This window comes from Schistocerca gregaria, unplaced genomic scaffold, assembly GCF_023897955.1.
Source record: "Schistocerca gregaria isolate iqSchGreg1 unplaced genomic scaffold, iqSchGreg1.2 ptg000066l, whole genome shotgun sequence".
In the NCBI taxonomy this organism is placed as follows: domain Eukaryota; kingdom Metazoa; phylum Arthropoda; class Insecta; order Orthoptera; family Acrididae; genus Schistocerca; species Schistocerca gregaria.
Genome location: NW_026061707.1, coordinates 6,795,805 through 6,819,984, shown reverse-complemented (window position 1 = coordinate 6,819,984; position 24,180 = coordinate 6,795,805). Strand labels below are relative to the sequence as shown.

Below are 24,180 nucleotides of genomic sequence, written 5' to 3'. Positions count from 1 at the left end.
ATTTATTTACATTACAAGAATTGCATCAAACGAAATATTTCAGCCTAAATCAATCACTATAATTATTACATTAATAATGTGAGTATTTATCATATTAATATTAATTATTCTAGATATATCTATATTTATAGACTTTTTCAAAAACACCGAAACTATAAATATTGATAATTCAATCAATTATCAAGAAATAACAATATCTTTAGAAAAATTATATAATAGACCAACATTCATTATTACAATAATAATAATAATTTATTTATTTTTAGCACTACTAGCAGTTGTTAAAATCACCAATATTAATCAGGGACCTATTCGTAAAATAAGATAATTACTAATGAATAAACCCTTACGATTAAGACATCCTTTAATTAAAATTATTAATAACTCTTTAATTGACTTACCTGCCCCAACAAATATTTCATTTTGATGAAATTTTGGATCCCTATTAGGGTTATTTTTGGTAATTCAAATCGTAACTGGACTATTTTTAGCTATACATTATACATCAAATATTGAAATAGCATTCAGTAGTGTAGTACACATCTGCCGAGACGTAAATAATGGTTGAATTATCCGAACTTTACACGCAAATGGAGCATCTATATTTTTTATTTGTATTTACTTACATGTAGGACGGGGAATTTACTATGGATCTTATATATATATACATACCTGAATAATTGGTACAGTGATTTTATTTTTAGTTATAGCAACTGCATTTATAGGATATGTCTTACCCTGAGGCCAAATATCTTTTTGAGGTGCAACAGTAATTACTAATTTATTATCAGCAATCCCATACTTAGGAACAGATTGAGTCCAATGAGTATGAGGAGGATTCGCTGTTGATAATGCAACATTAAATCGATTCTTCACATTCCATTTTGTATTACCATTTATTATTGCTGCTATAGCAGCAATTCATTTATTTTTTCTTCACCAAACAGGATCTAATAATCCTCTTGGACTAAATGGAGATATTGAAAAAATTCCATTCCATCCATACTTTACCTTTAAGGATTCTATTACATTTGTAATAATAACATCATTATTAATTATACTATGTTTAATTAATCCTTACCTATTAGGAGATCCAGATAACTTTGTACCTGCCAACCCATTAGTAACACCAGTTCACATTCAACCAGAATGATATTTCCTATTTGCATATGCAATTCTACGATCTATCCCTAATAAGTTAGGAGGTGTTATTGCATTATTTTTATCAATTAGAATCTTAATAATTTTACCATTTTATAATAAAACACCATTCCGAGGCATTCAATTTTACCCTATTAATCAAATTTTATTCTGAATTATAGTAGTTGTTGTATGCTTACTAACGTGAATTGGTAAACGACCTGTTGAAGAACCTTATATTATAACAGGTCAAATCTTAACAATTATTTACTTCACATATTTCTTAATTAATGTCCATGTCGCAAATGCATGAGATAAATTAATTAAGGAATAAAGTTAATTAGCTTAGGAAAAGCATATGTTTTGAAAACATAAAATTAGAAGTTTAACTGTTCTATTAACTTTTCTCAAAAAATTTCACTAAACAAATGAGATAAATAGAATCTTTAAACCAACAAAGAAAATAAAAAAATTCAAAGATAAAGGTAAAAAACTTTTTCAAGCTAAGTACATTAATTTATCATAACGGAACCGTGGTAATGTTCCACGAACCCAAATAAAACCAAAAGATATAATAGCAAGCTTAATAAAAAATATAAAAGAATAAAAATCGCCGCCCAAAAAAATTAAAGCCAATAACATTCTTATGAAGACAATTCTAGTATATTCAGCTAAAAAAATTAAAGTAAAACCACCCGCACCATACTCAATATTAAATCCTGAAACTAACTCAGATTCCCCTTCAGCAAAATCAAAAGGAGTACGATTAGTTTCAGCTAAGCAAGAAGCAAAACAAGCTAAAGCTAAAGGAAAAGAAATAATAATAAATCAACAATAAAGCTGATAGTTTATAAAATCAAACATATTAAAACTACCAATTAAAATAATTAAAGACAATAAAATTAAAGCTAAACTAACTTCATAAGAAATTGTTTGAGCAACAGAACGAAGAGAACCTAATAATGAATAATTTGAATTAGAAGATCAACCAGCAATTATAACAGTATAAACACCTAATCTAGTACAACATAAAAAAATAAAAATCCATAAGAAAAAGAACACATATAAGTTAAATAAGGAAAAATTACTCAAACGGCTAAAGAAATCATTAAATTAAAAACAGGGGAAAAATAATAAAGTAGGTAATTAGATATAATAGGAATTGGCTGCTCCTTACAAATTAACTTAATAGCATCTCTAAATGGCTGAGGAATTCCAACAAAACCTACCTTATTTGGACCCTTTCGAATCTGAATATAACCTAAAACCTTACGCTCTAATAAAGTTAAAAAGGCAACACTAATTAAAACACAAATAACCAATAAAAGAAAATTCAAAATAAATATAAATGAATCATAAAGTGTCAATACTATTTGTAGAAAAAATCTACATAAATGAATTCTAAATTCAACACATTAATCTGTCAAAATAGTAAATAAATTAATATTAATCAATATAACAAAAAATATTTTAACCATATGGTCCTTTCGTACTAATATGGATTAACAATCTTAGGATAGAAACCGACCTGGCTCACGCCGGTCTGAACTCAGATCATGTAAGAATTTAAAGGTCGAACAGACCTAATCATTGGGCTCCTGCACCCAAAATTTTTCCTAATCCAACATCGAGGTCGCAATCTGCTTTGTCGATATGAGCTCTCAAAAACAATTACGCTGTTATCCCTAAGGTAACTTAATCTTATGATCATAAATTATGGATCAAAATAACAAACATAAATAAATGATATAATAATGAAGAGTTTATCTATTCTTCATGTCACCCCAACAAAACATCATCATTAAATATAGAAAGACAAACAAAAAACTATATAAAAGTAAAATGTCAAGCTCTATAGGGTCTTCTTGTCCTAAAGAAGAATTTAAGCCTTTTGACTCAAAAGTTAAATTCAAAAATTTATTAAGAGACAGTTGATTTCTCGTCAAGCCATTCATTCCAGCCACTAATTAAGAGACTAATGATTATGCTACCTTTGCACGGTCAAAATACCGCGGCTCTTTAAAAATACGCTCAGTGAGCAGGCCAGACCTCAAAATATAAACAAGAGGACATGTTTTTGATAAACAGGCGGAAATCAATTTTGCCTAGTTCCTTATAATAAGTTCACAAGGTAAAAATTTCATACAAATAAATATACTAATTCTATCATTATTACAAAAATTTTAAAATTAAATTAATAATCTTAATAAAAAACCTAAAATATTTATAAAATCAAAATAAAAAATAATGAACTAAAACGTAATCTTAAAGATAGCTGGTTTAAAGCTTACTATTATATTTCTATAAAATAAATTATAGGTTATTAACTTCAAAACTTATCCCTTAAAGAATAAATAAGTTAATATTTTTACTTAAAAAATTAAATAAAAACAAATAACTTTAAAAAATTAAATTTTTTCTTAAGAAACTAGATATCTTGGGAAACGATTAACATCTCATTTCTATAAATAATTTAATAATAATTATGATACATTAACTATAAATTATTTATAAATCAACCCAAATCGAGACAAGTAAAATAAATACTAAAATTTTGATAAACCCTGATACAAAAGGTACAATAAATAAAATCTACATAAAAAAATTTAAAATAATATTTCATAAAACACTTACATTACACCAATAAACTATAATTTAAAAAATCAATTCTATAAAATATACTAAGACAAAAATACAATAAAATTATTTATATTAAATAATTAAATAAACAAAAAATAAATATAATAAAATAAATAATGAAGATATCCTGATTTGCACAGAAAAATTTTCAGTGTAAATGAAACACTTTACTAATAAGTTATATCTTGAAACTCTTCCTAGATACACTTTCCAGTACATCTACTATGTTGCGACTTATCTCATCTAAATTGAAGCTACTTTAAAATAAAATAGAATAATCAATAATGAGAGCGACGGGCGATGTGTACATATCTCAGAGCCAATATCAGTTAAATTAAATAAATTAAATTACTATCAAATCCACCTTCATTAACAGTATTTCACTATCAAATCCGTTATAAACAAAAATCTATTGTAACCCACCTTCTCTTAACTATAAGCTGCACCTTGACCTGAAATATTTTATAATTATAAATCTTGAGAATTATAACTCTAAAAAGATTCTCTGATAACGGAGATATACAAACAAATAAATTAAGTAGAGTAAATCGTGTATTATCAATCATGGGGTAGGTTCCTCTGAATGGAATGAGATACCGCCAAATTCTTTGGGTTTAAAGACCTTAACTAATAGTACCCTGGTAAATATAATTAACATTTAAAATAATAGGGTATCTAATCCTAGTTTATTATTTAAATTTCACAGATTCATAAAAAGGGCCACAAATAAATTTTAACATTTCACCTTACAAATTTATATTTCAACCCTAATAATATAAACAACTGTTTTAACCAATAATATTCACTTGTATCAATCGTATAACCGCGGCTGCTGGCACGAATTATGCCGATACTAAATCAATTGCTAAATCCAAAATCACTTGATAATTAAATCAAATTACTGCAAAAAGAACATTTAGTCTAACAAAACTTACATATAATACAAAGAAAAAGTGAATAAACAAGCAAGAATAAAACTTTTAAAAATAAAAAATAAGAAAATTTTAAATCTATTAATTCAGGAAAAAATAAAAGATTCAAATATTTAAAGAAAAAAAAGAAAAAAACCACAAACATTAACAAAAAAAAAAAGAAACGCCCCTATGTATGACCACAACAACTTCTCTATTATATATAATTAAAGATTAATATGGAACATGTATAGCAATAAATGTATTATATTGTTTCTTATTTAATCTTTCTTTTCACTTAAAAATAATGAAAGATTAAATAATATAATAAATATATTTTATACAATTATGTAATTTAATATAATATGTTATTAATATGAATTCTTTTTTTTATATTAAGTTAACTTTCATATATATTAGTTAAATAATCTAATTATAGATAATTTACATAATTATATTATTATAATTAATATAATTATTTATACTAATTATAATATTTTATATTTAAATTAATAATTTTATTTATTATATCCAATTATATTAATATTAAATATTAAATTACATATTATTATATATATTATATTATAATAACCTATTTTAAGCTAAAAACATAAGTAGCTATAATCCTAGGTAAATAATTGCATTAAAATAATCAATTGATAATGTTAAGATGAACTTATAATACTTTAATTTCAATTAAATGTAATATATTAATATAAATTATTTATTATATATATATATATAAAAAATAAAATGAGCAGGATAAATTAATCCTAATTAAACAAAATAATACATAAAATAATTTCAAAAAAAAAACTTTCGATTTATATATTAAATAAATGAAGTGCCTGATTAAAGGGTTACCTTGATAGGCTAAATAAAGTAAATAAAATTACCTTCATTAAAATTACATAAGATAGAATTAAACTACCTCCTTTAGTATCAAAAACTAACGTGCATCATACACCTTAATGTAAAAAGGTAAGCTAAACAAGCTAATGGGTTCATACCCCATTTATAGAGGTATCAATCCTCTCCTTTTTAATGACCAACAACTCTACAAAACTTCTCTTCCTATCAACATTAATGATAGGAACGATCCTGTCCATTTCATCAAATTCCTGATTTGGGGTTTGAATAGGACTTGAGATCAACTTACTTTCATTTATTCCGCTCCTAACAAGAAATAAAAACATAATAATAAATGAATCATCAATTAAATATTTTATTGTCCAAGCAATAGCATCGACAATATTATTATTTTCAATTTTGCTGATTCAAATAAAATATCCCATGGGATGGGAAACAGAATTTATCCCATCAATAATAATTAGATCTAGACTATTATTAAAGATTGGAGCTGCACCTTTCCATTTCTGATTTCCAGAAGTTATAGGAGCATCAAGATGAAATAATTGTTTAACATTAATAACATGACAAAAAATCGCCCCAATAATGGTCTTATCTTATTGTATTCAATTAAGAACTTTTACTTGAACAATTATTATCTTAAGAATTATTATTGGGGCAATAGGAGGTTTAAATCAAACATCCTTACGACAACTTTTAGCATATTCATCAATCAGACATCTAGGTTGAATAATTAGATCATTAACAGTCAGAGAAAACATCTGAGAACTATACTTCATTATTTACTCACTATTAAGATTAATTATAGTTTTATTATTTAAGCAAATAAATTTATTTTTCATAAATCAAATTTATTCAGCCAGAAATATAAAAACCGAAATTAAATTCATAATATTCTTATCTTTATTATCTTTAGGTGGACTACCACCATTCCTTGGATTCTTACCAAAATGAATTGTAATACAATCATTAATAGAAAACAATATAACAACTATTATAACTGTATTAATCTTTAATTATATATAATAGAGAAGTTGTTGTGGTCATACATAGGGGCGTTTCTTTTTTTTTGGTAATGTTTTTGGTTTTTTTCTTTTTTTTTCTTTAAATATTTGAATCTTTTATTTTTTCCTGAATTAATAGATTTAAAATTTTCTTATTTTTTATTTTTAAAAGTTTTATTCTTGCTTGTTTATTCACTTTTTCTTTGTATTATATGTAAGTTTTGTTAGACTAAATGTTCTTTTTGCAGTAATTTGATTTAATTATCAAGTGATTTTGGATTTAGCAATTGATTTAGTATTGGCATAATTCGTGCCAGCAGCCGCGGTTATACGATTGATACAAGTGAATATTATTGGTTAAAACAGTTGTTTATATTATTAGGGTTGAAATATAAATTTGTAAGGTGAAATGTTAAAATTTATTTGTGGCCCTTTTTATAAATCTGTGAAATTTAAATAATAAAGTAGGATTAGATACCCTATTATTTTAAATGTTAATTATATTTACCAGGGTACTATTAGTTAAGGTCTTTAAACCCAAAGAATTTGGCGGTATCCCATTCCATTCAGAGGAACCTACCCCATGATTGATAATACACGATTTACTCTACTTAATTTATTTGTTTGTATATCTCCGTTATCAGAGAATCTTTTTAGAGTTATAATTCTCAAGATTTATAATTATAAAATATTTCAGGTCAAGGTGCAGCTTATAGTTAAGAGGAGGTGGGTTACAATAGATTTTTGTTTATAACGGATTTGATAGTGAAATACTGTTAATGAAGGTGGATTTGATAGTAATTTAATTTATTTAATTTAACTGATATTGGCTCTGAGATGTGTACACATCGCCCGTCGCTCTCATTATTGATTATTCTATTTTATTTTAAAGTAGCTTCAATTTAGATGAGATAAGTCGCAACATAGTAGATGTACTGGAAAGTGTATCTAGGAAGAGTTTCAAGATATAACTTATTAGTAAAGTGTTTCATTTACACTGAAAATTTTTCTGTGCAAATCAGGATATCTTGATTATTTATTTTATTATATTTATTTTTTGTTTATTTAATTATTTAATATAAATAATTTTATTGTATTTTTGTTTTAGTATATTTTATAGAATTGATTTTTTAAATTATAGTTTATTGGTAATGTAAGTGTTTTATGAAATATTATTTTAAATTTTTTTAAGTAGATTTTATTTATTGTACCTTTCGTATCAGGGTTTATCAAAATTTTAGTATTTATTTTACTTGTCTCGATTTGGGTTGATTTATAAATAATTTATAGTTAATGTATCATAATTATTATTAAATTATTTATAGAAATGAGATGTTAATCGTTTCCCAAGATATCTAGTTTCTTAAGAAAAAATTTAATTTTTTAAAATTATTCTTTTTATTTAATTTTTTAAGTAAAAATATTAACTTATTTATTCTTTAAGGGATAAGCTTTGAAGTTAATAACCTATAATTTATTTTATAGAAATATAATAGTAAGCTTTAAACCAGCTATCTTTAAGATTACGTTTTAGTTCATTATTTTTTATTTTGATTTTATAAATATTTTAGGTTTTTTATTAAGATTATTAATTTAATTTTAAAATTTTTGTAATAATGATAGAATTAGTATATTTATTTGTATGAAATTTTTACCTTGTGAACTTATTATAAGGAACTAGGCAAAATTGATTTCCGCCTGTTTATCAAAAACATGTCCTCTTGTTTATATTTTGAGGTCTGGCCTGCTCACTGAGCGTATTTTTAAAGAGCCGCGGTATTTTGACCGTGCAAAGGTAGCATAATCATTAGTCTCTTAATTAGTGGCTGGAATGAATGGCTTGACGAGAAATCAACTGTCCCTTAATAAATTTTTGAATTTAACTTTTGAGTCAAAAGGCTTAAATTCTTCTTTAGGACGAGAAGACCCTATAGAGCTTGACATTTTACTTTTATATAGTTTTTTGTTTGTCTTTCTATATTTAATGATGATGTTTTGTTGGGGTGACATGAAGAATAGATAAACTCTTCATTATTATATCATTTATTTATGTTTGTTATTTTGATCCATAATTTATGATCATAAGATTAAGTTACCTTAGGGATAACAGCGTAATTGTTTTTGAGAGCTCATATCGACAAAGCAGATTGCGACCTCGATGTTGGATTAAGAAAAATTTTGGGTGCAGGAGCCCAATGATTAGGTCTGTTCGACCTTTAAATTCTTACATGATCTGAGTTCAGACCGGCGTGAGCCAGGTCGGTTTCTATCCTAAGATTGTTAATCCATATTAGTACGAAAGGACCATATGGTTAAAATAATTTTTGTTATATTGATTAATATTAATTTATTTACTATTTTGACAGATTAATGTGTTGAATTTAGAATTCATTTATGTAGATTTTTTCTACAAATAGTATTGATACTTTATGATTTATTTATATTTATTTTGAATTTTCTTTTATTGGTTATTTGTGTTTTAATTAGTGTTGCCTTTTTAACTTTATTAGAGCGTAAGGTTTTAGGTTATATTCAGATTCGAAAGGGTCCAAATAAGGTAGGTTTTGTTGGAATTCCTCAGCCATTTAGAGATGCTATTAAGTTAATTTGTAAGGAGCAGCCAATTCCTATTATATCTAATTACCTACTTTATTATTTTTCCCCTGTTTTTAATTTAATGATTTCTTTAGCCGTTTGAGTAATTTTTCCTTATTTAACTTATATGTGTTCTTTTTCTTATGGATTTTTATTTTTTTTATGTTGTACTAGATTAGGTGTTTATACTGTTATAATTGCTGGTTGATCTTCTAATTCAAATTATTCATTATTAGGTTCTCTTCGTTCTGTTGCTCAAACAATTTCTTATGAAGTTAGTTTAGCTTTAATTTTATTGTCTTTAATTATTTTAATTGGTAGTTTTAATATGTTTGATTTTATAAACTATCAGCTTTATTGTTGATTTATTATTATTTCTTTTCCTTTAGCTTTAGCTTGTTTTGCTTCTTGCTTAGCTGAAACTAATCGTACTCCTTTTGATTTTGCTGAAGGGGAATCTGAGTTAGTTTCAGGATTTAATATTGAGTATGGTGCGGGTGGTTTTACTTTAATTTTTTTAGCTGAATATACTAGAATTGTCTTCATAAGAATGTTATTGGCTTTAATTTTTTTGGGCGGTGATTTTTATTCTTTTATATTTTTTATTAAGCTTGCTATTATATCTTTTGGTTTTATTTGGGTTCGTGGAACATTACCACGGTTCCGTTATGATAAATTAATGTACTTAGCTTGAAAAAGTTTTTTACCTTTATCTTTGAATTTTTTTATTTTCTTTGTTGGTTTAAAGATTTTATTTATCTCATTTGTTTAGTGAAATCTTTTGAGAAAAGTTAATAGAAGAGTTAAACTTCTAATTTTATGTTTTCAAAACATATGCTTTTACAAGCTAATTAACTTTATTCCTTAATTAATTTATCTCATGTGTTTGCGACATGGACATTAATTAAGAAATATGTGAAGTAAATAATTGTTAAGATTTGACCTGTTATAATATAAGGTTCTTCAACAGGTCGTTTACCAATTCACGTTAGTAAGCATACAACAAGTACTATAATTCAGAATAAAATTTGATTAATAGGGTAAAATTGAATGCCTCGGAATGGTGTTTTATTATAAAATGGTAAAATTATTAAGATTCTAATTGATAAAAATAATGCAATAACACCTCCTAACTTATTAGGGATAGATCGTAGAATTGCATATGCAAATAGGAAATACCATTCTGGTTGAATGTGAACTGGTGTTACTAATGGGTTGGCAGGTACAAAGTTATCTGGATCTCCTAATAGGTAAGGATTAATTAAACATAGTATAATTAATAATGATGTTATTATTACAAATGTAATAGAATCCTTAAAGGTAAAGTATGGATGGAATGGAATTTTTTCAATATCTCCATTTAGTCCAAGAGGATTATTAGATCCTGTTTGGTGAAGAAAAAATAAATGAATTGCGCTATAGCAGCAATAATAAATGGTAATACAAAATGGAATGTGAAGAATCGATTTAATGTTGCATTATCAACAGCGAATCCTCCTCATACTCATTGGACTAAATCTGTTCCTAAGTATGGGATTGCTGATAATAAATTAGTAATTACTGTTGTACCTCAAAAAGATATTTGGCCTCAGGGTAAGACATATCCTATAAATGCAGTTGCTGTAACTAAAAATGAAATCACTGTACCAATTATTCAGGTATGTATATATATATATAAGATCCATAGTAAATTCCCCGTCCTACATGTAAGTAAATACAAATAAAAAATATAGATGCTCCATTTGCGTGTAAGGTTCGGATAATTCAACCATTATTTACGTCTCGGCAGATGTGTACTACACTACTGAATGCTATTTCAATATTAGATGTATAATGTATAGCTAAAAATAGTCCAGTTACGATTTGAATTACCAAACATAACCCTAATAGGGATCCAAAATTTCATCAAAATGAAATATTTGTTGGGGCAGGTAAGTCAATTAAAGAGTTATTAATAATTTAAATTAAAGGATGTCTTAATCGTAAGGGTTTATTCATTAGTAATTATCTTATTTTACGAATAGGTCCCTGATTAATATTGGTGATTTTAACAACTGCTAGTAGTGCTAAAAATAAATAAATTATTATTATTATTGTAATAATGAATGTTGGTCTATTATATAATTTTTCTAAAGATATTGTTATTTCTTGATAATTGATTGAATTATCAATATTTATAGTTTCGGTGTTTTTGAAAAAGTCTATAAATATAGATATATCTAGAATAATTAATATTAATATGATAAATACTCACATTATTAATGTAATAATTATAGTGATTGATTTAGGCTGAAATATTTCGTTTGATGCAATTCTTGTAATGTAAATAAATAATACTAGTATACCACCAAGAAATGTTAAAAATAAAATATATGATAATCAATATCTTTCTATTATTGTTCCTGTTATTAATCCAACTAGGAAGGTTTGAAGGATAATAAAAAGCATTATTGATATTGGGTGTCTTAATTTAATAAAATTAATATTTATTACATTTGATAATGATATAATTATTATTTTGATCTTTTCAGGGGTTAGTTTATTTAAAATACCGGTTTTGGGGACCGATGATGGAAGCTTTTCCACCTCTGAAGTTTTAAAAGTGGGGGCTGGACTTATTTCCGGTTTACAAGACCGGCGTTTTTTTTAAACTATTAAAACTAATGTTTATATTCTCTATTTTTACTTCTTTATTGATTTATTTTGCTGGTGTTTATGTTTTTTCTTCTAAACGTAAACATTTATTAATGGTTCTTTTGAGATTAGAATATATTGTTCTTTCTTTATTTATGTTAGTTATTGTTTTTCTTATTGAGTCTGATTATGATTATTTGTTTCCTGTTTTTTTTAGTTTTTTCTGTTTGTGAGGGTGCTTTAGGTCTTTCTATTTTAGTTTCAATAATTCGTTCTCATGGTAATGATTTTTTTAATTCTTTTGGTTTATCTTTATGTTAAAGTATTTATTTATAACTATTTTTTTGATCCCTCTTTGTTTATTAAATAATTGTTGATGGTTGGTTCATTCTTTAATGTTTCTGTCGGGTTTTGTTTTTATAATTTGTGTTTATTCATATGCTGATTTGAATATAATTAGATATTATTTTGGTATTGATTATTTTTCTTTTAGTTTAATTTTACTTAGTTTTTGGATTTGTTCTTTAATAATCACTGCTAGAGGTTCAGTTTATTTAAGTTCATATCGTTCTAATTTTTTTGTTTTTATGGTTTTGATTTTAATAATTATGCTTTATTGTTCATTTGCTAGATTAAGTCTTCTTTCTTTTTATATTTTTTTTGAGGCTAGATTAGTTCCTACTTTACTTTTAATTTTGGGTTGGGGTTATCAACCTGAGCGTTTGCAGGCTGGTGTTTATTTAATTTTTTATACTTTGGTTGCTAGATTACCTTTATTATTAGTTTTATTTAAGGTTTATGATTTTTCTAATACTTTATATTTTCCTTTATTGGTTGATTTTGGTTCTTATTATTTTATGTTTTATGTATTTATAATTTTGGCTTTTTTAGTTAAGATACCTATGTTTTTGGTTCATTTATGACTTCCTAAGGCTCATGTAGAGGCCCCTATTTCAGGTAGAATAATTCTTGCTGGTGTTTTATTAAAGTTAGGTGGTTATGGTATTTTTCGTGTTATAAAGTTATTTCTTATTTGGGTTTAAAGTTTAATTATTTTTGATTGTCTTTAGGTTTATCTGGGGGTGTTATTGTAAGATTTATTTGTTTTCGTCAGGTTGATTTAAAGTCTTTAATTGCATATTCTTCTGTTGCTCATATAAGAATGGTTATTGGTTGATTGATGACTATGAATTGATGAGGTTGTGTAGGTTCTCTTTCTCTAATGGTTGGTCATGGTTTATGTTCTTCTGGTTTATTTTGTTTATCTAATATTATTTATGAACGTTTAGGTAGACGAAGATTATTAATTAACAAGGGTATAATTAATTTGATGCCAAGAATGGCTTTATGATGATTTCTTTTAAGATCATCAAATATGGCTGCTCCTCCTTCTTTAAATTTGGTAGGTGAAATTAGATTATTAAATAGAATTATATCTTGATCTTCTTTTAGATTCTTTGCTTTGATTTTTTTATCTTTTTTTAGAGCTGTTTATACTTTGTATATATATTCTTATTCTCAGCATGGGAATTATTATTCTGGTGTTTATACTTGTTCTCTTGGTTATTTTCGTGAATATCATCTTGTACTTTTACATTGATTGCCTTTAAATATTCTCTGTTTAAAGGGTGAATATTTCTTTGTTTAGTTTGCTTAAGTATTTTAATTAAAAATATGGTTTTGTGGAATCAATGATATGAAGTTTTTCATCTTAGGCCGTGAATTTATTTTCTATTTGTTCTTTGAGTTTTTTTTTCTTTGTTTATTTCGAGAACTATAATTTTTATTTTAGGTATTTATTATTTAATAATTGATTATAGAGTTTTTGTTGAGTGAGAGCTTTTCAATTTAAATGGTTCTATAGTTGTTATAACTTTAATTTTGGATTGAATATCTCTTATTTTTATATCTTTTGTTATATATATTTCTTCTTTGGTTATTTATTATAGAGAGGATTGTATATCTGGTGAAAAGAATATAAATCGTTTTATTATTATTGTTTTAATATTTATTCTTTCTATAGGTTTTTTAATTATTAGTCCTAATTTAATTAGAATTTTATTAGGTTGAGATGGTTTAGGTTTAGTTTCTTATTGTTTAGTTATTTATTATCAAAATGTAAAATCTTATAGTGCTGGTATATTAACTACACTTTCTAATCGTATTGGTGATGTTGCTATTTTAATTTCTATTGCATGAATGTTAAATTTTGGTGGTTGAAATTATATTTATTATTATGATTTTATTTCTAATTCTTTTGAAATACAGCTCATTACTATATTAATTGTTTTAGCAGCTATAACTAAGAGAGCTCAGATTCCTTTCTCTTCATGACTTCCTGCTGCTATAGCAGCTCCTACTCCTGTTTCTGCTTTAGTTCATTCTTCTACTCTTGTTACTGCTGGTGTTTATTTATTAATTCGTTTTAGACCAATATTGGATACTTATAATTGTGGTTGATTTTTACTTTTAATTGGTTGTATAACTATATTTAAGGCTGGATTGGGCGCTAATTTTGAGTTTGATTTAAAGAAGATTATTGCTCTTTCTACTTAAGACAACTTGGTTTAATAATAAGAATTTTGGCTATAGGTTATCCAAAGCTTGCATTTTTTCATTTATTGGCTCATGCTTTATTTAAGGCATTATTATTTATATGTGCAGGTTCAATAATTCATAATTTGAAGGATTCTCAGGATATTCGTTTTATAGGATCAATTGTTAATTTCATACCTTTAACTTCAGTTTGTTTTAATGTTTCTAGTTTATCTTTGTGTGGAATACCTAATTTAACGGGATTTTATTCAAAGGATTTAATTCTTGAGATGGTTTGTTTAAGATGAATTAATTGTTTAATTTTTTTTCTTTATTTTTTTTCTACTGGTTTAACTGCTTCTTATTCTTTTCGTTTGTTTTATTATTCAATATCTGGTGATAATAATTTTTATTCTAGATTTTCTTTTGATGATAAGGGTTATTATATTTCATTTGGAATAATTGGTCTATTGTTTGTTGCTGTTTTTGGTGGTAGTCTTTTATCTTGATTAATTTTTCCTATTCCTCATGTGATTGCTTTACCTTATTATTTAAAGTTTTTAACTATTACAGTTGTTATTTTAGGTGCTTATTTAGGTTATCTTATTCCTAATTTTGATTTTTCTCATAATTTATTTTCTTTAAGTATACTTTCTTTTGTTAGATTTGCTGGTTCTATATGATTTATACCTTTTCTTTCAACTAAGTTTATTAGATATATTCCTTTAAAAAAAAGAAACGAAAAATAATACCTCTGGTGCAATAAATAAAATTATTCCTCATCGTAATCCAATTGATACAAATCCTGTATGTAATCCTTGATATGTTCCTTCTCGTACTACATCTCGTCATCATTGAATTATAGTTAGTAGGGTAATTCCAAATCCAATTATGAATAAGTTAATATTAAATAGGTGGAATCATTTTGCTAGTCCTGATACTAGGACTATTGCTCCAATTGCTCCTGTTAATGGTCAAGGTCTATAGTCCACTAAGTGGAATGGGTGGTTTGAGTGAGTTGTTAACATAGGTTTAATATACTTCTCTAGAATATAGAGTTCTTAGAATTGAGAAAACATAGGCTTGAATTATTGCTACTGCTGATTCTAGAATTAATAGAAGTATTTGTCCAATAATTAGTAATGAGATTAAGTTTATTGCTATAGATGGTCCTGTGTTTCCTAATAAGGTTAATAATAAGTGTCCTGCAATTATATTTGCTGCCAACCGTACTGCTAATGTACCTGGTCGAATAACATTACTAATTGTTTCAATTAGTACTATAAATGATATTAATGCAGGCGGTGTACCTTGTGGTACAAGGTGTGTAAATATATGATTAGTATGGTTAATTCATCCAAATAATATAAATCTTAGCCATATAGGTAGGGCAATTGCAAATGTTAATGCTAAATGTCTTGTTCAAGTAAAAATGTAAGGGAATAATCCTATGAAATTGTTAAATAATATTATAATAAAAATTGAGATGAAAATGAATGTTGTTCCATTAAATGATTTTGGTCCAAGAAGTGTTTTAAATTCATTATGTAAGGTTAAATTTAGTTTATTTCAGATAATGTTAATTCGTGATGGTGTAAGTCAAAATAGTGATGGGATTAATAATAGTCCTAGAAATGTTCTAGTTCAATTTAATGATAAATTAAAGATGTTAGTTGATGGGTCAAATGTGGAGAATAGATTTGTTATCATTTTCAATTTAAGTTTTTTATTTCAATTGTTCCTTTTTCTGCTCTTTTAATAAGGTTAGGTTTAAATGAGAAGAAGTTTATTTGATTAAACAAGATTAATGTAGCTGAAAATATAATGAATAGTGAGAATCATATAAGAGGGGATATTTGAGGGATTTGGATATAATTTCCCCAACAGAAGTAGTCGTTAATTTACTATTATTTGGTTTAAGAGACCATTACTTACTTTCAGTCATCTGATGAATTTCAAGGTGTACTAATTTTTTTTAGTTACTTTAGATTGACACTCTAATGTTATTTATTTTAACTAACTCCTTAAATTATCTTAGATAATCACTTAATAAATAAATTTACTGAAGTTCTTTCAATTACAATTGGTATAAATCTGTGGTTTGCTCCACAGATTTCTGAGCATTGTCCAAAGAATAATCCAGGTCGATTTATTGTGAATGTTCCTTGATTTAACCGACCTGGCGTTGCATCAATTTTAACCCCTAATGCAGGAACTGCTCATGAGTGTAGAACATCTGATGCTCTTGTTAATACTCGTACTTCTGTATTTATTGGTAGGATTGTTGGGTTATCTACATCTAGTAGTCGGAATCCATCATTTTCTAGGTCTTGTTCTGGTGTTATATAAGTGTCAAATTCTACGTCTATGAAGTCTGAATATTCATATCTTCAATATCATTGTCGTCCAATGGTTTTAATTGTAATTATTGCATCTACTGAATCATCAAGTAAATATAATAGTCGTAATGATGGAAGGGCAATAAAAATTAATGTAATTGCTGGTAAAGCTGTTCAGATTGTTTCAATTAAATGTCCATGAAGTATATTACGGTTACTATAGGCAATAAATAATATATAACTTAGGGCATAACCTACAATTACTGTAATTAATAATAATACGACCATAGTATGATCATGAAAGAATGATAATTGCTCCATTAATGGTGAAGCTCCATCTTGAAGAGATAAATTTGATCATGTTGCCATTAATAAATATTTTCTAATAAAAGGTCAAACCTTTATTTGTAGAGCTTAAATCTACTGCACTAATCTGCCATATTAGAATCTAGAGATTAATGGTAATTCTGAGTAACTATGTTCTGCAGGAGGGTTATTTTGTAGTCATTCTGTTGATCTTCTTATGTTAGCTCTAAATATAATTGCTCGGTTTGTAATCATTCTTTCTCATATAATTACAATGAATATAATGATTCCTACAATAGAAATTGTAGTCCCAATTCTTGATACTACGTTTCATGATGTATATGCATCTGGGTAGTCAGAGTATCGTCGAGGTATTCCTGCTAATCCTAGGAAGTGTTGAGGAAAGAATGTTAAATTTACTCCAATGAATATAATTGTAAATTGGATTTTTAATCATGTATTATTTATAGTTAATCCTGTAAATAGTGGATATCATTGAATGACACCTCCTATAATTGCAAATACTGCTCCTATAGATAATACATAATGAAAGTGGGCTACTACATAATATGTATCATGTAATACAATATCAAGTGATGAATTTGTTAATACCAATCCTGTTAATCCACCAATTGTAAATAGGAAAATAAATCCTAGAGCTCATAATAATGGTGGATTGAACTTGAATTTAGTTCCATATAATGTAGCTAATCATCTAAATACCTTAATTCCTGTAGGTACAGCAATAATTATTGTTGCTGATGTAAAATATGCTCGTGTGTCAACATCCATTCCTACTGTAAATATATGATGTGCTCATACAATAAATCCTATTAGTCCAATTGATAGTATAGCATAAATTATACCTAATGTTCCAAATGATTCAATTTTTCCTCTTTCTTGACATACAATATGTGAAATAATTCCGAACCCCAGTAGAATTAAAATATAAACTTCTGGGTGTCCAAAGAATCAAAATAGATGTTGATATAGAATTGGGTCACCCCCTCCTGTAGGGTCAAAGAATGATGTATTTAAATTTCGATCTGTTAATAATATAGTAATAGCTCCTGCTGAAACTGGAAGTGAAAGAAGGAGAAGTAATGCTGTAATAGCTACAGATCATACAAATAAAGGTGTTTGATCTAAAGTTATACTTTCTGATCGTATATTAATTGCTGTTGTAATGAAATTCACTGCACCAAGAATAGATGATACACCTGCTAAGTGCAGTGAAAAAATAGCTAGAGCTACAGATGCACCCCTGTGTGCAATAGCTCCTGCTAGAGGAGGGTAAACTGTTCATCCTGTACCAGCACCATTATCTACTATAGAAGATGTAAGAAGAAGGGTTAGTGAAGGTGGTAGTAATCAAAAACTTATATTATTTATTCGTGGAAATGCTATATCTGGTGCACCAATTATTAGTGGAACAAGTCAATTACCAAATCCACCAATTATAATAGGTATTACTATAAAGAAAATTATTACGAATGCGTGAGCTGTAATAATAACATTATAAATCTGGTCATCCCCAATTAGAGATCCGGGTTGGCCAAGTTCAGCACGAATAAGTATTCTTATTGATGTTCCTACTATTCCTGCTCATGCTCCAAATATGAAGTATAAAGTACCAATGTCCTTATGGTTTGTTGAGAATAATCATTTTTGCGGTAAGATGGCTGAATTTTAGGTGGTAGACTGTAAATCTACTTATGAGATGTTTTCTCTCTTATCATATTTAGGTCTTATATTCAATTATGATTCTAGACTGCAATTCTAGAGGTGTAAAATTTTACTAAGGCCTAAAAGATTATTCTTTTAATTATAACTTTGAAGGTTATTAGTTTGATTAACTTAAGTCCTTAGTATAATGAAATTCAGGTTGATTTTGAAATCAATCCTATTGTTGAAATTATTACTGTTATAGGAAGAATGATTCTTGATTTTTGGGACTTTATCTTTATAGATCACGAATTTTCTGTGTATGATATAATTAGAGCTGAGAATCTAATACGTATATAGTAGTAGAGTGTAATTGTAGTTAATACAACTATAATAGTTATAATGGTTGTTATATTGTTTTCTATTAATGATTGTATTACAATTCATTTTGGTAAGAATCCAAGGAATGGTGGTAGTCCACCTAAAGATAATAAAGATAAGAATATTATGAATTTAATTTCGGTTTTTATATTTCTGGCTGAATAAATTTGATTTATGAAAAATAAATTTATTTGCTTAAATAATAAAACTATAATTAATCTTAATAGTGAGTAAATAATGAAGTATAGTTCTCAGATGTTTTCTCTGACTGTTAATGAACTAATTATTCAATTTAGATGTCTGATTGATGAATATGCTAAAAGTTGTCGTAAGGATGTTTGATTTAAACCTCCTATTGCCCCAATAATAATTCTTAAGATAATATTTGTTCAAATAAAAGTTCTTAATTGAGTACAATAAGATAAGACCATTATTGGGGCGATTTTTTGTCATGTTATTAATGTTAAACAATTATTTCATCTTGATGCTCCTATAACTTCTGGAAATCAGAAATGGAAAGGTGCAGCTCCAATCTTTAATAATAGTCTAGATCTAATTATTATTGATGGGATAAATTCTGTTTCCCATCCCATGGGATATTTTATTTGAATCAGCAAAATTGAAAATAATAATATTGTCGATGCTATTGCTTGGACAATAAAATATTTAATTGATGATTCATTTATTATTATATTTTTATTTCTTGTTAGGAGCGGAATAAATGAAAGTAAGTTGATCTCAAGTCCTATTCAAACCCCAAATCAGGAATTTGATGAAATGGACAGGATCGTTCCTATCATTAATGTTGATAGGAAGAGAAGTTTTGTAGAGTTGTTGGTAATTAAAAAGGAGAGGATTGATACCTCTATAAATGGGGTATGAACCCATTAACTTGTTTAGCTTACCTTTTTACATTAAGGTGTATGATGCACGTTAGTTTTTGATACTAAAGGAGGTAGTTTAATTCTATCTTATGTAATTTTAATGAAGGTAATTTTATTTACTTTATTTACCCTATCAAGGTAACCCTTTAATCAGGCACTTCATTTATTTAATATATAAATCGAAAGTTTTTTTTGAAATTCTTTTATGTATTATTTTGTTTAATTAGGATTAATTTATCCTGCTCATTTTTTTATATATATATATATAATAAATAATTTATATTAATATATTACATTTAATTGAAATTAAAGTATTATAAGTTCATCTTACCATTATCAATTGATTATTTTAATGCAATTATTTACCTAGGATTATAGCTACTTATGTTTTTAGCTTAAAATAGGTTATTATAATATAATATATATATAATATGTAATTTAATATTTAATATTATTATAATTGGATATAATAAATAAAATTATTAATTTAAATATAAATATTATAATAATATAATTATGTAAATTATCTATAATTAGATTATTTAACTAATATATATGAAAGTTAACTTAATATAAAAAAAGAATTCATATTAATAACATATTATATTAAATTACATAATTGTATAAAATATATTTATTATATTATTTAATCTTTTTTTATTTATTAGTGAAAACAAAGATTAAATAAGAAAGAATATAATACATTTATTGCTATACATGTTCCATATTAATCTTTAATTATATATAATAGAGAAGTTGTTGTGGTCATACATAGGGGCATTTCTTTTTTTTTGTTAATGTTAGTGGTTTTTTCTTTTTTTTTTCTTTAAATATTTGAATCTTTTATTTTTCCTGAATTAATAGATTTAAAATTTTCTTATTTTTTATTTTTAAAAGTTTTATTCTTGCTTGTTTATTCACTTTTTCTTTGTATTATATGTAAGTTTTGTTAGACTAAATGTTCTTTTTGCAGTAATTTGATTTAATTATCAAGTGATTTTGGATTTAGCAATTGATTTAGTATCGGCATAATTCGTGCCAGCATCTGCGGTTATACGATTGATACAAGTGAATATTATTGGTTAAAACAGTTGTTTATATTATTAGGGTTGAAATATAAATTTGTAAGGTGAAATGTTAAAATTTATTTGTGGCCCTTTTTATGAATCTGTGAAATTTAAATAATAAACTAGGATTAGATACCCTATTATTTTAAATGTTAATTATATTTACCAGGGTACTATTAGTTAAGGTCTTTAAACCCAAAGAATTTGGCGGTATCTCATTCCATTCAGAGGAACCTACCCCATGATTGATAATACACGATTTACTCTACTTAATTTATTTGTTTGTATATCTCCGTTATCAGAGAATCTTTTTAGAGTTATAATTCTCAAGATTTATAATTATAAAATATTTCAGGTCAAGGTGCAGCTTATAGTTAAGAGGAGGTGGGTTACAATAGATTTTTGTTTATAACGGATTTGATAGTGAAATACTGTTAATGAAGGTGGATTTGATAGTAATTTAATTTATTTAATTTAACTGATATTGGCTCTGAGATGTGTACACATCGCCCGTCGCTCTCATTATTGATTATTCTATTTTATTTTAAAGTAGCTTCAATTTAGATGAGATAAGTCGTAACATAGTAGATGTACTGGAAAGTGTATCTAGGAAGAGTTTCAAGATATAACTTATTAGTAAAGTGTTTCATTTACACTGAAAATTTTTCTGTGCAAATCAGGATATCTTCATTATTTATTTTATTATATTTATTTTTTGTTTATTTAATTATTTAATATAAATAATTTTATTGTATTTTTGTCTTAGTATATTTTATAGAATTGATTTTTTAAATTATAGTTTATTGGTAATGTAAGTGTTTTATGAAATATTATTTTAAATTTTTTTAAGTAGATTTTATTTATTCTACCTTTTGTATCAGGGTTTATCAAAATTTTAGTATTTATTTTACTTGTCTCGATTTGGGTTGATTTATTAATAATTTATAGTTAATGTATCATAATTATTATTAAATTATTTATAGAAATGAGATGTTAATCGTTTCCCAAGATATCTAGTCTCTTAAGAAAAAATTTAATTTTTTAAAGTTATTTGTTTTTATTTAATTTTTTAAGTAAAAATATTAACTTATTTATTCTTTAAGGGATAAGCTTTGAAGTTAATAACCTATAATTTATTTTATAGAAATATAATAGTAAGCTTTAAACCAGCTATCTTTAAGATTACGCTTTAGTTCATTATTTTTTATTTTGATTTTATAAATATTTTAGGTTTTTTATTAAGATTATTAATTTAATTTTAAAATTTTTGTAATAATGATAGAATTAGTATATTTATTTGTATGAAATTTTTACCTTGTGAACTTATTATAAGGAACTAGGCAAAATTGATTTCCGCCTGTTTATCAAAAACATGTCCTCTTGTTTATATTTTGAGGTCTGGCCTGCTCACTGAGCGTATTTTTAAAGAGCCGCGGTATTTTGACCGTGCAAAGGTAGCATAATCATTAGTCTCTTAATTAGTGGCTGGAATGAATGGCTTGACGAGAAATCAACTGTCTCTTAATAAATTTTTGAATTTAACTTTTGAGTCAAAAGGCTTAAATTCTTCTTTAGGACGAGAAGACCCTATAGAGCTTGACATTTTACTTTTATATAGTTTTTTGTTTGTCTTTCTATATTTAATGATGATGTTTTGTTGGGGTGACATGAAGAATAGATAAACTCTTCATTATTATATCATTTATTTATGTTTGTTATTTTGATCCATAATTTATGATCATAAGATTAAGTTACCTTAGGGATAACAGCGTAATTGTTTTTGAGAGCTCATATCGACAAAGCAGATTGCGACCTCGATGTTGGATTAAGAAAAATTTTGGGTGCAGGAGCCCAATGATTAGGTCTGTTCGACCTTTAAATTCTTACATGATCTGAGTTCAGACCGGCGTGAGCCAGGTCGGTTTCTATCCTAAGATTGTTAATCCATATTAGTACGAAAGGACCATATGGTTAAAATATTTTTTGTTATATTGATTAATATTAATTTATTTACTATTTTGACAGATTAATGTGTTGAATTTAGAATTCATTTATGTAGATTTTTTCTACAAATAGTATTGATACTTTATGATTTATTTATATTTATTTTGAATTTTCTTTTATTGGTTATTTGTGTTTTAATTAGTGTTGCCTTTTTAACTTTATTAGAGCGTAAGGTTTTAGGTTATATTCAGATTCGAAAGGGTCCAAATAAGGTAGGTTTTGTTGGAATTCCTCAGCCATTTAGAGATGCTATTAAGTTAATTTGTAAGGAGCAGCCAATTCCTATTATATCTAATTACCTACTTTATTATTTTTCCCCTGTTTTTAATTTAATGATTTCTTTAGCCGTTTGAGTAATTTTTCCTTATTTAACTTATATGTGTTCTTTTTCTTATGGATTTTTTTTTTTATGTTGTACTAGATTAGGTGTTTATACTGTTATAATTGCTGGTTGATCTCCTAATTCAAATTATTCATTATTAGGTTCTCTTCGTTCTGTTGCTCAAACAATTTCTTATGAAGTTAGTTTCGCTTTAATTTTATTGTCTTTAATTATTTTAATTGGTAGTTTTAATATGTTTGATTTTATAAACTATCAGCTTTATTGTTGATTTATTATTATTTCTTTTCCTTTAGCTTTAGCTTGTTTTGCTTCTTGCTTAGCTGAAACTAATCGTACTCCTTTTGATTTTGCTGAAGGGGAATCTGAGTTAGTTTCAGGATTTAATATTGAGTATGGTGCGGGTGGTTTTACTTTAATTTTTTTAGCTGAATATACTAGAATTGTCTTCATAAGAATGTTATTGGCTTTAATTTTTTTGGGCGGTGATTTTTATTCTTTTATATTTTTTATTAAGCTTGCTATTATATCTTTTGGTTTTATTTGGGTTCGTGGAACATTACCACGGTTCCGTTATGATAAATTAATGTACTTAGCTTGAAAAAGTTTTTTACCTTTATCTTTGAATTTTTTTATTTTCTTTGTTGGTTTAAAGATTTTATTTATCTCATTTGTTTAGTGAAATTTTTTGAGAAAAGTTAATAGAAGAGTTAAACCTCTAATTTTATGTTTTCAAAACATATTCTTTTCCTAAGCTAATTAACTTTATTCCTTAATTAATTTATCTCATGTGTTTGCGACATGGACATTAATTAAGAAATATGTGAAGTAAATAATTGTTAAGATTTGACATGTTATAATATAA

At 26.0% G+C, this 24,180-nt stretch overlaps 2 long non-coding RNA genes across 3 annotated transcripts in view; one reads left to right on the top strand and one right to left on the bottom strand.

The window, feature by feature from the left end:
• The window catches only part of LOC126301297 (uncharacterized), a 131,060-nt gene that overhangs the window by 29,383 nt on the left and 77,497 nt on the right, over positions 1-24,180 (top strand). The window lies entirely within an intron of this gene.
• On the bottom strand, positions 7,660-22,969 carry LOC126301301 (uncharacterized). Its single transcript, XR_007553026.1, has 2 exons — positions 21,841-22,969; positions 7,660-7,776 (listed from the first exon to the last, which is right to left on the bottom strand). It is a non-coding gene; the product is annotated as an uncharacterized LOC126301301 (long non-coding RNA).